The sequence below is a fragment of the Lactuca virosa genome, chromosome 3, assembly GCF_052849685.1.
Source record: "Lactuca virosa cultivar CGN04683 chromosome 3, Lactuca_virosa_CGN04683_v6, whole genome shotgun sequence".
Lineage (NCBI taxonomy): Eukaryota > Viridiplantae > Streptophyta > Magnoliopsida > Asterales > Asteraceae > Lactuca > Lactuca virosa.
In genome coordinates, this window is record NC_136428.1 from 95,238,102 (window position 1) to 95,247,845 (window position 9,744).

General features: G+C 34.3%; 1 long non-coding RNA gene across 31 annotated transcripts; it reads left to right on the plus strand.

Moving 5' to 3' along the window:
• Positions 1-317: 317 nt before the first annotated feature.
• On the plus strand, positions 318-9,298 carry LOC145166217 (uncharacterized). 31 transcript variants are annotated; one of them, XR_013740445.1, is made up of 16 exons: positions 318-766; positions 901-970; positions 1,072-1,180; positions 1,313-1,487; positions 1,593-1,792; positions 1,966-2,251; positions 2,364-2,425; positions 2,577-2,707; positions 3,400-3,583; positions 3,704-3,792; positions 3,885-3,957; positions 4,070-4,188; positions 4,605-4,779; positions 4,865-4,988; positions 5,147-6,208; positions 6,266-6,722. It is a non-coding gene; the product is annotated as an uncharacterized LOC145166217 (long non-coding RNA). The 31 variants fall into 31 exon arrangements; XR_013740451.1 differs by having other exon boundaries at positions 6,297-6,722; XR_013740457.1 differs by lacking the exon at positions 6,266-6,722 and adding an exon at positions 9,258-9,298 and having other exon boundaries at positions 335-766; positions 5,147-5,202.
• Positions 9,299-9,744: the final 446 nt, after the last annotated feature.

Consider the following 9,744-nt stretch of genomic DNA (forward strand, 5'->3'; position numbering starts at 1 on the left):
TGCATTCCCCATTTTCAATCATGTTTACCTTTTTTATTGAAAAAAAAATAAAAACACTCCGTTACTTTTTCATATGGTCAATTAAAGTTAACTTTAGTGGCGGTAAATTGGTAATCTTAAATCATTAAAAAATTATTTATAATTTTTATGTACAAGAATAAACAACATATATTAATTTAATTTATCCACCACCAAATACCAATAATAAATTTATATTTGTAAAGTATTCTGGTTATTATTATATATATATTAAAGTTATGAAGAAAAATAACAGTTCCTAAAATGTTGGCCAGAAATGGTCCCTGAACTATAAACATATGTTCGTCACAGTTTTTAGGTGATTTATAGTTTCGTCCCTTGCTCCGCTAACATCCGACCGCTTTTTACTTCCCGATTCTTCACCTCTCAGACGTTTCTAGAGGTTTAGTGCTGATGATCCACCGCTTCAACATTACTCATCTTCAGTCCTTCTCTGCCCTCTATGTTCCTCCACCGCCATTGCATCTAGATAGAGCTTTCCCACCGCTTCCGTTTTCTTTTACATCCCAAAAACGCCGGATTCGTCTTCTCCATGGTCGGTCGCAGCGCAGCCTCGAATGGAACTGCACAAGATCTTCCGCCATCTGCCATCTGCTTTTGATATCTTCTTTGAATTCATCGTTACAAAACATATCGGCCCACCACCGTCGCACCTTCCACGGATTCTATCATCGCACTAAACAAACTGCAGGTTCCACTACGATTTCACATTTCACAGTCTCTTTCTGTAAGCCCTACACCCAAAAATGTCTGTCTTCTCAAAATTAGGGCATTCTTTTTTTTAGTTGTCGTTAGTTTCTTCATAAGAAGGCACCATTTATGTTACTATCGCCTAATTACCATATCTGTTTTCGATTACAGTATGGTCGAAGAAGGAACGCACTTGAACAGAGAAATGGTTGAGATTTTCCCTAACAGTTCCGAATCAGAGGTGATGGAGACAAAATATATTTCACTCGATAACTGCATCTTCTGCCTTCTGCTTCTTCTTTTCCATTTTCTAATTATATTTTGTTTGTTTCTCTCGATTAGAACCAGTAATTGAAGAATCTCCTTTCCAAGTTGCTAAAGAAACATAATACCCCTGACGACAGTTGAAGGACTACGCTTTACGTTTGGTGCTCCTCTTGATGAATCACAAGTAAGTTTCCTCTTTCTACCTCTACATCTTTCTCAACTTATTCATTCTTTCTCTACTAAACACGTTTTGGGTTCTGTAAAAGAAATCAAAAGTTTTTTTTTAATACATATCAGAATATTCAACGTATTTTAGATGGCGCCTGACGGACTGCAGCGTGTATTTCAGAAGTAAGTATTTCATCTTTTGCACTCACAGCCACACGCCGCTTGAAGCTTGGTCACCTGAGAAGTCAACAAAGCATCGACGTCTTTGTTGATGAGGTTGAAGAGATGTTCTTTCTTCTGAGGATATTTCCAAACCATTAAAGGTACGATTTTGTTTCCTTACATTTGAATTGTTTGGAGTTTATTGATGGTTCTATTATTGAAAGAATTTCTTATTACATGGAATTGTATTTCGTTTTGCATGCTAGGTGTTCGATGAAATGTCTGGTCTAAAGAATATTGTAAATGAAGTTTTTCTTAAATGTGTAGAGAGAAGGGATTGTTGCATGTTAATTGTTTTGTAACCTATGTTCAATTACGCCACAAGACCTAACACAAGGTCTGTGTTATGACAATGGTGAGAAGATTTTTTCTGTCTGTAGAACCAACAAATTAGATGTCAGTGCAGGTGGGCTTTTTTTTTATTTTTTTATTTTTTTATTTTTTACAAACTAGTATTTGGGAATCCTTTAGTTATAAAGATGTAAATGAATCTCAACAGCCTCTTACTTTACACAGCTTAATCAATATTATTTATGAGTTCTTTTGAGATATAATTTAATTGTTATATGATGATTATAGATTGAAGATTTCCACAAACATCATCAATCCATTTACAACCGTTGTGATCCAAAGAAGAGCTGAAGGCAAAAAGTTCATTCAAAGAAAGATAGAGACTCTTCTTTCTCATTTAGTAACAGGACACTGTGTAGGCTTCTGCCATCAGATAAGTTAATTTTAAACCCAAGTTAAAGATGATTACATTTTTTTGTTTTAAACATCATTTGTATTCTGTCGTTTTCTTTTTTTGGTAGGCAAAAATTGGAATGTTGTAGAGGCTTATTTTATGGATTGTTGCTTCAACTAGGTATTGAACCCTAACCCTCCTTCTTTCGGTTCATTTTCTTCCGCTTTTTTTTTTATGTAAATCAATATGGCTTAAAATTTGTGCTTTGATATGTTTTTTGTCGGTTTCAAAGATTTCTCTCTGCCATCTACTACTTTTATCTACCAAGTTCAGCAGAGATCAGTGAAGGAAGAGGTATTTTTTTTTCATTAGTTTTTAGTTAGATTTTTTTTAAAAATTTTCTGCTTTCATTCCATATTATCCTTGGTTTCTGTTTTTGACTTACTTCATTGCACTTCGTGCACCATTGACGTGACTTTTTATTGTTGTTGTTTGCTTGATGTAGTGTTTTATGGTGGTCGCTTTTGAAGATGAAGATTTTGGGATAAACTTATCTTATTGTGGATAAAGATTTTGGGATCCAAGAGACTGTCCGGAAGAAGACCCAGAGAATCCCCTTTCTTCCACGTATTCCGGGTATATCCGTAAAACCCAACCCCAACTCTCAGTTCTTACTTTCGAATTGAAATTTAGGTCTGTTTAAATTGTATTTTTTTTATGTAAAAGAGTCTGTTTCTGCAACTCTTGAGTTGTTTCATGAGAAATGCCCAGGTTTGCTTACATTCTATCAGTGAATTTTTTTCTTTTTTTTTCGTATTCACTAAAATATTATTTTAGATATGTGATAACATATCTGATTCAGTTCTCTCTTCTTGAGTTATTGCTTTTTCTGTTTTTTGTAGTTGAGTGAATCAGAGCATGAGTGCTCTTTAAAATTGTTCTTATCAATGTTTATCAGTAAATGATGTCCCGAGACAAGTCTTTTGAGTTATTCATGGATGATGTTGTAATTGATATCGTATAATTTTGCATTACAGCATCTGAATTCGCTATGTATTCAATTCTTTGTTATTGATGGATTCAACATAATACACATACATACATATTTTTATTGCTTCATGACAACTTGCATTGTTATTTATAACCCAAAAAGAAAGTGCAAGAACTGATCTAAATAAAATAGATTGAAAATTGATATAAAATATTAATAGAGTAGCTTTGTCTCCGATTTGAAGAAGCACATGAAGAGGCTCCATGCCCTTAGTCAGTGGATGTTTGAAATGGCAATCTGTTTTCATATGTTTTACCTAATATCTTTCTTATCAAAGGATTGTGCTTTTGATAAAGCTGCTCACTTAAACAAAGGCATACACAAAATCTACTCTTGCGACGCAACCACTGTTTCCAGTTAAACCGGAGATTGAAAATGGCATGGATCGGACAATTATCCAAGAATCTGAAAGACCTCCGAGTTCTCTTTTGTCAACCTTCACCTGCCAGTTCTTCCGCAAGGTATCATCAAAATAACATCGCTTCCTCGATCTAAGATTTCATGGAATTTCTACTGCATCGTTTTGCTCTTTCATACATCGACATCCATTTTACTGAAGTTAATTTTTCTAATTGTGACAGGGCCTTTGTTGATGATTTCCCCACAATGAACGATTGATTTCTCCATCACCCAATTTGAAGGGTTTGTTGGTGACTGTCGATGCATGAAGGTAAATGTTTACTCCACTTTTTTCATTTTATTATAAAATTTGAATTTTTATTCCGTTTTATTCAATGTTAGCATATTTTTTAAACAATTTAGTTAGGTTTCAAGTTTAAAAACATATAACAGTGAAGCACAATTGTAGAAGCTTCATCTTTTTCTTACTTTTCAGGTAACATATTGCTTCTTTCTTAATCTTAAAAATCATTTTCTGTTGAGTCTTGCATTTGTGGACATTTATAAGTTATAACTAATAATATAGGGACCGTCTACCATTTCTGCAGGTATTCGATAATATATGGGCGAAGATTGTCATTAACATAAACAAAAAAAAAGTTGATTTTGAGCAGGTCACAAAAAATGCTATTACCCTAACCTGATATTACGCTCCCCCCATATAATTGTAAGGGGTATAAGACTTATTTTCAACTTATATGATTGGTACTAGGAATTTATTAAAATGTTATATCATCATTAAAACATTTTCCCACATCTGTTGCCAATGGTAACAATTGGCAACAGATAACATAAGTATTCATGGTATTTTGACTTCATTGAAGGCTTTCAGGTCTGTAGTTAAGGGAAATGGTCCATTTGACAGGAAAATATAGGACCAAAATCTTTTTTTTTATTTTTTATTTTTTTGTTAATCTGTTCCTCTTTGAAATTGACCCCCCACCTCCCTCAAACAGTCTTTTGAAAGCAAGAAGCAAGAAAGTTTTTATAGATGTATGCTATTTTTTCCCAAGTATTTGTGTCAGTTTTTCTGAAAATTTAACAAGTTTGTTATCTTATCCTTAAAAGGTTTGTTTTTACCAGCCAATTTGTGCTCTAGCGTGTTGGATGAGAAATCTATCGTCTAATATTCTGGTGTCAACAACTGCTCCTGTGGTAATCATGTTAGATTTTGAAGCAGTTGCAAGGGAAGGGAGGGTTTGCGATAATGATTTAGCTGGTTGTTCGAGTATGGGCAACTGCGAAGAAGCTAAGAATTGTAAGGCTGGTGTAACTCTTCTTCATCTGACCAAGGGCCGCAACAGAGCATCTATATTCTTACTGCATTTCTATGATTATTTCAGGAATATATGATCTCATACAGGTTGCGTTTTATGTTGTTGATGCAATTTTATGCTGGTACAGTTGGCATGCAATCACCACAACTATAATTCGACCGGTATAAAGAAGATTTAATTAATTCTTGAGGTTATATTCTATTTTTCTTCATGATTATTATCATTTTCCTTTCCAAATATTATGATTTCCTAATATTTTCATTTTAAACTAAATACTTTTCTTTTTGGTTGCCAAATTATGACATAAATCCCATTTTAAACATGTTTTTTTTATTAATTTTTTGGCAGACTCCCGGTCCATTATTTTAGAAACTGACACACACTACAAGTCTTAAGATGTACCTGTAAGTATCATTTTCTTTATTTTTTGGGAAGAAAAATATAAATAAATGATTTTTTGTCTTCATTAGAGTATCATAATCAGTTTTTTTTTTCTTTTTTTTTTTGTAATATTTCATATGAGCTAAAGTTGGGCTCAAATATCTCGATTTTATTGTTTCTTTGCCATTTTGGTGCATTTTCCATATTTAGATGGTAAGTGTAGTGAATGATAGTGTACTTTCAATTTAAACGTTTCTTTCCCTGCTTTTCGTATTATTTCTTTTGATTTTTGTTTTCCAAAAACCCAACTACATTGCCATTAGGTGTATATTCCATTTTTAGGGGTAAAATGCACTAAATAGCAATGCAGTTTGCATTTATACCTATTTTTTCCTTTTTTTTTTTGCAATTTCTTCTAATTTCATTACCAAAAAACCAAAATACATTATGAAAGATTGTAATAGTATTCGTTCCCTTATTTTGTCAAAATCGGTCCCTCAAGTTATATTAACTTTGTGTCCCTCTATTTTGCTTAATTTCCCACTTTAGTCACTTTTCTTATTTTCTTCCTGCATCGACTCTCTTCTTTATGTTCTTCATAATCGGTGAAGAGTGGTCAATTTATTGTTTTTTTAATGTGTTCCCAGCTACGTGTCAATTTCTACCGATTTGCATGTGTCTTCAACCTGTTAATTTGGTTTTCAATTGCTGAACTTCCTTTTGTTTTCCCCTGTGTTTCTCTTTCTTGGTGGTCATCTGTTTTCGTTTCTCGACCTCACTCTTCGTTTCTGTAAGGTAAAATTTGTCTTTTGTTCTTCTTATCTTTCCTCGATTGTAGTTTTTTTGCTTGCTTTATTTCCGTTGTGTCGTCGTGTATCTATGTCATGTCGGTTCCGTCGAAGCGGACCCGTGATGACGGTGCTTCGTCGGCTGCTGCTGTTCCTATTGGTGGTCGACGGAAGTGGCGGCGTCTTGATGGACTCTCTGTGCTTCCCCAGTACGTTGATTGTGGTGATTGTAGTTGGATATGTGAGTATTGTGGTGCGTTTTTCTGGTATGTGGAGAGGGCTCTTAATATTTCTACAGCTGCTCACGCAAGGTACACTCATTGCTGTAGAGCTGGCAGTGTGGTTCTTTCTACAAAACCAGCTGGAGACAATGAAGGAATCATTGGCCATGGTCCAAAACACATACACCAGCATCAACGAAGCAAGGCAAAATATGATAAAAGAAGCTGCAGTGGAAATGCCATACAGGCACGTTGTCATCACCGAATCCTTCATCAACAACCTCGACCAAGACACCGTGCTCATGCTTGACATGTTCCAAGCGATGCAGGAGAACATGAGTGCAGCAACAAACATCTGCAACAAAATCATTCACGACCACCAAGCCCCATGACGAAGCATACCACACCAACTCTTTTGTAATCAAATGTACAGTAGTCATCCCTTAATGAATGGACACTTTTGTAATCAAATATCAACTAATGAATGATATCTTTTGATCCTTATCGCCTAATATATTTATCTGTTACCACTAATTCTAATGAATGATATCTTTCGATCCTTATTCCCTAATATAATTATCTGCTTTAATAACAGATTCTTAAATAGATACGAAATATCTTGAATAAAGGTTACAACCGATATCATAGGAACACATCTGGTCCCTCTGCCCCCCGCGAAGCAGGGGTTACCAATCTAGTTTCAATATTATTCTAATGAACTTTTTAGTGATACGGCTTAATTGAAATTATATATATATATATATATATATATATATATATATATATATATATATATATATATATATATATTTTTCTTGATATACACGAGAAAAAACCTATTGGATCGTTGAATCGAGACCGTAAAACGAGTTTTGTCAATATAAATCATATGTGGTTAGGTACATGTAATCACATGTGATTAAATACACAAAAAAGAACTATAGAATCGAAAATGTGAAAACGAATCTTGTCCATATTAATCATATGTGATCATATACATATTATCACATATTATCACATGTGATTATATATACGAGGACAACTACTGAATAAAAAATGAAAAATCATATGTGATTAGATACAAAATTATATGTGACTAAATACATATAATCACATGTGATTAAATACATGAGACCAATTATTAAATCGAAAACACGAACATGAATATTTCCCATATAAATCATATATGATTAAATATAAATAATTACATGTGATTATTTGTATTCAATCAGATATGATTTGAATAGTTTCCACATAAATCATATGTGATTAAATACATATAATCACATGTGATTATATGTATCAAATCATATATATGTGGATAAGATTCATTCAGGCTAGCCCAGGTACTGGGCGGCTTGGGCATTGGCCCAGGACATCAAATTATTGGGGGCATAAGTGTGAGCCCAACAACTGTGGTTATATGTACAAATTTCGGCCCATTCTCTTTAATTAGTATTAGTAGATTTGTGTCACCGACTCACCCTATTCAACTATTCAACTGAATTGGAGTTGAGGGCGGCAAAAAAAAATTGGGCGGATGCGGTCGAACAGAATACGAGGAGACAAGTTGAAAATTTCGATGCATTGGAAAGGGTTGGCACACACAATGAAACAATCATGATATCACCTTCTTCACGCCATTATTTACGCCCCTAGTCAGTCGACGATTGGAGATTTCATAGATGCAACGGATGTTAACTTTTGTCTTTGTGATTTCTGATTTTTCTTTATCGGTGTAAATCAAAATCAGCATCTCTAATCTCCACTTCCGTAATCATCGTTAATTTGTTAGGCTGTAATCTTCATCTAATTCTTTCAGTCTCTCACTCACAGGCACAATATCACTTCTACTATCCTTTCTCATCATTTTTGTCTGCACAACACGTTGTGGTTCTTATGATAATAAATATTTTAGAGTTAATTTTGATTCTAGTTCCATATTCTGGGTTATTGTATGGTTAGGCAAAACTAAGTCCAAATGTGTTCTCCAACTTTTAGAGACACTATTTGACTACATGAGTTAGGCTGTAGCAAAAAAATAACTTCACATTTGTTTAATTATATTTACAGTTTGAGCTTTCAATTGTTTAGCATTAATTGACTTTTTTGGTAGAACAGTAGAATGTTTAGTTGCTTTCAAGGTTTTAACACTTTGATTGCTTAGCATTAACTTATAATTGTTTAGTTCTTAATCCGTTTTAAGTATTTAACTTATAATTGTTTGGTTATTTTAGAAATTGTTCCTCTAGACTTCAAGCAAGTAAATTGATTATTTGAAGTTCTATACAAACCAACAATACTTATTCATTGTGTGGGATTATAAACATCATAAATTCTTCTTATGAGTTCGTATATATGTATATTTGAGAGAAAACCTACCAATTAGAAGAATTAGTTTAGTATAGAGTACTCTAAAATTTTATTTTGACAATACAGTTGGTGCTTACAACTCTGAATGTTAAATTTTCAAACTCTAGAGTATAAACACAAGAATGTAAGAAATTCCTCTATGATTAATATATCAACCTTATTTTGTAGTTCAACTATATAAAAATGGGGCATAATTATGCAATTTTTCCCGGGGCATGAAAAACCTTAGGACCGGCCCTGGATTCATTATCATGTTCTCGATTCAGTAATTGTTCTTTGTCAACTTTAATTATATGTGATTAAATACATCTAATTACATTTGATTATAGGCATCTAATCACATATGATTTATATGGACAAAAAAAATATTGTCTATATGAATCATATGTGATTAGATACATTTAATCATATGTGATTATATAGAAGAGAACAACCATTGATCAGAATCATAAAAACAAATATTTTTCACATTATAAAATACATATAATTAGACATGATTAAATACATGAGAAAATTATTGAATGGAAAACATGAAAAAAAATCTTGTTTATATAAATCATATGTGATTAGATACATATAATCACATGTGATTATATATATTTAATCACATATGATTTATTTGATTAAATACATATAATCACACACGATTTTATGCCATTATATGCATTTAATCATATATGGTGTTGTTGGTTGTAGGTAGTGGGTGGTGGTCGTGTGGTGGATATGAGTGGTGGTGCGTGGTGGGTAGTGGTGGTCGTGGTGGTGGTGAGGGAGGGTGGTGGGTGGTTAGTGATGGGGGTCGTGGATGATAGTTGGTTTGTGGTGGTTGGACGTGGTGGTTGTGCTGGTGATAGGTGGTGGGTGGTAGTGGTGGGGGTGATGGTAACGGGTAGTGGTGGTGGTAGGTAGTAGTGATGGGTGGTGGTGGTGGATGGTGGATGTGGGTGGTAGAGGTGGGCGGTGGTTGGTGGGTGGTGGTGGTGGTGGTTTTGGTGGGTGATGGGTGGTGGTTGTAGCAAGTGGTGGTGATGGGTGATGAAGGCGGGTGGTGGTGATGGATAGTGGTGGGTGGGTGATGGTGTATGGTGGGTATTGGGTTGGGTGGTGGTGATGATGGGTTGTGGTGGTCGGTGGTGATGGTGATGGTGGTAAGTGGTGGGGGTCTTGTTGGGTGGTGGGTGGG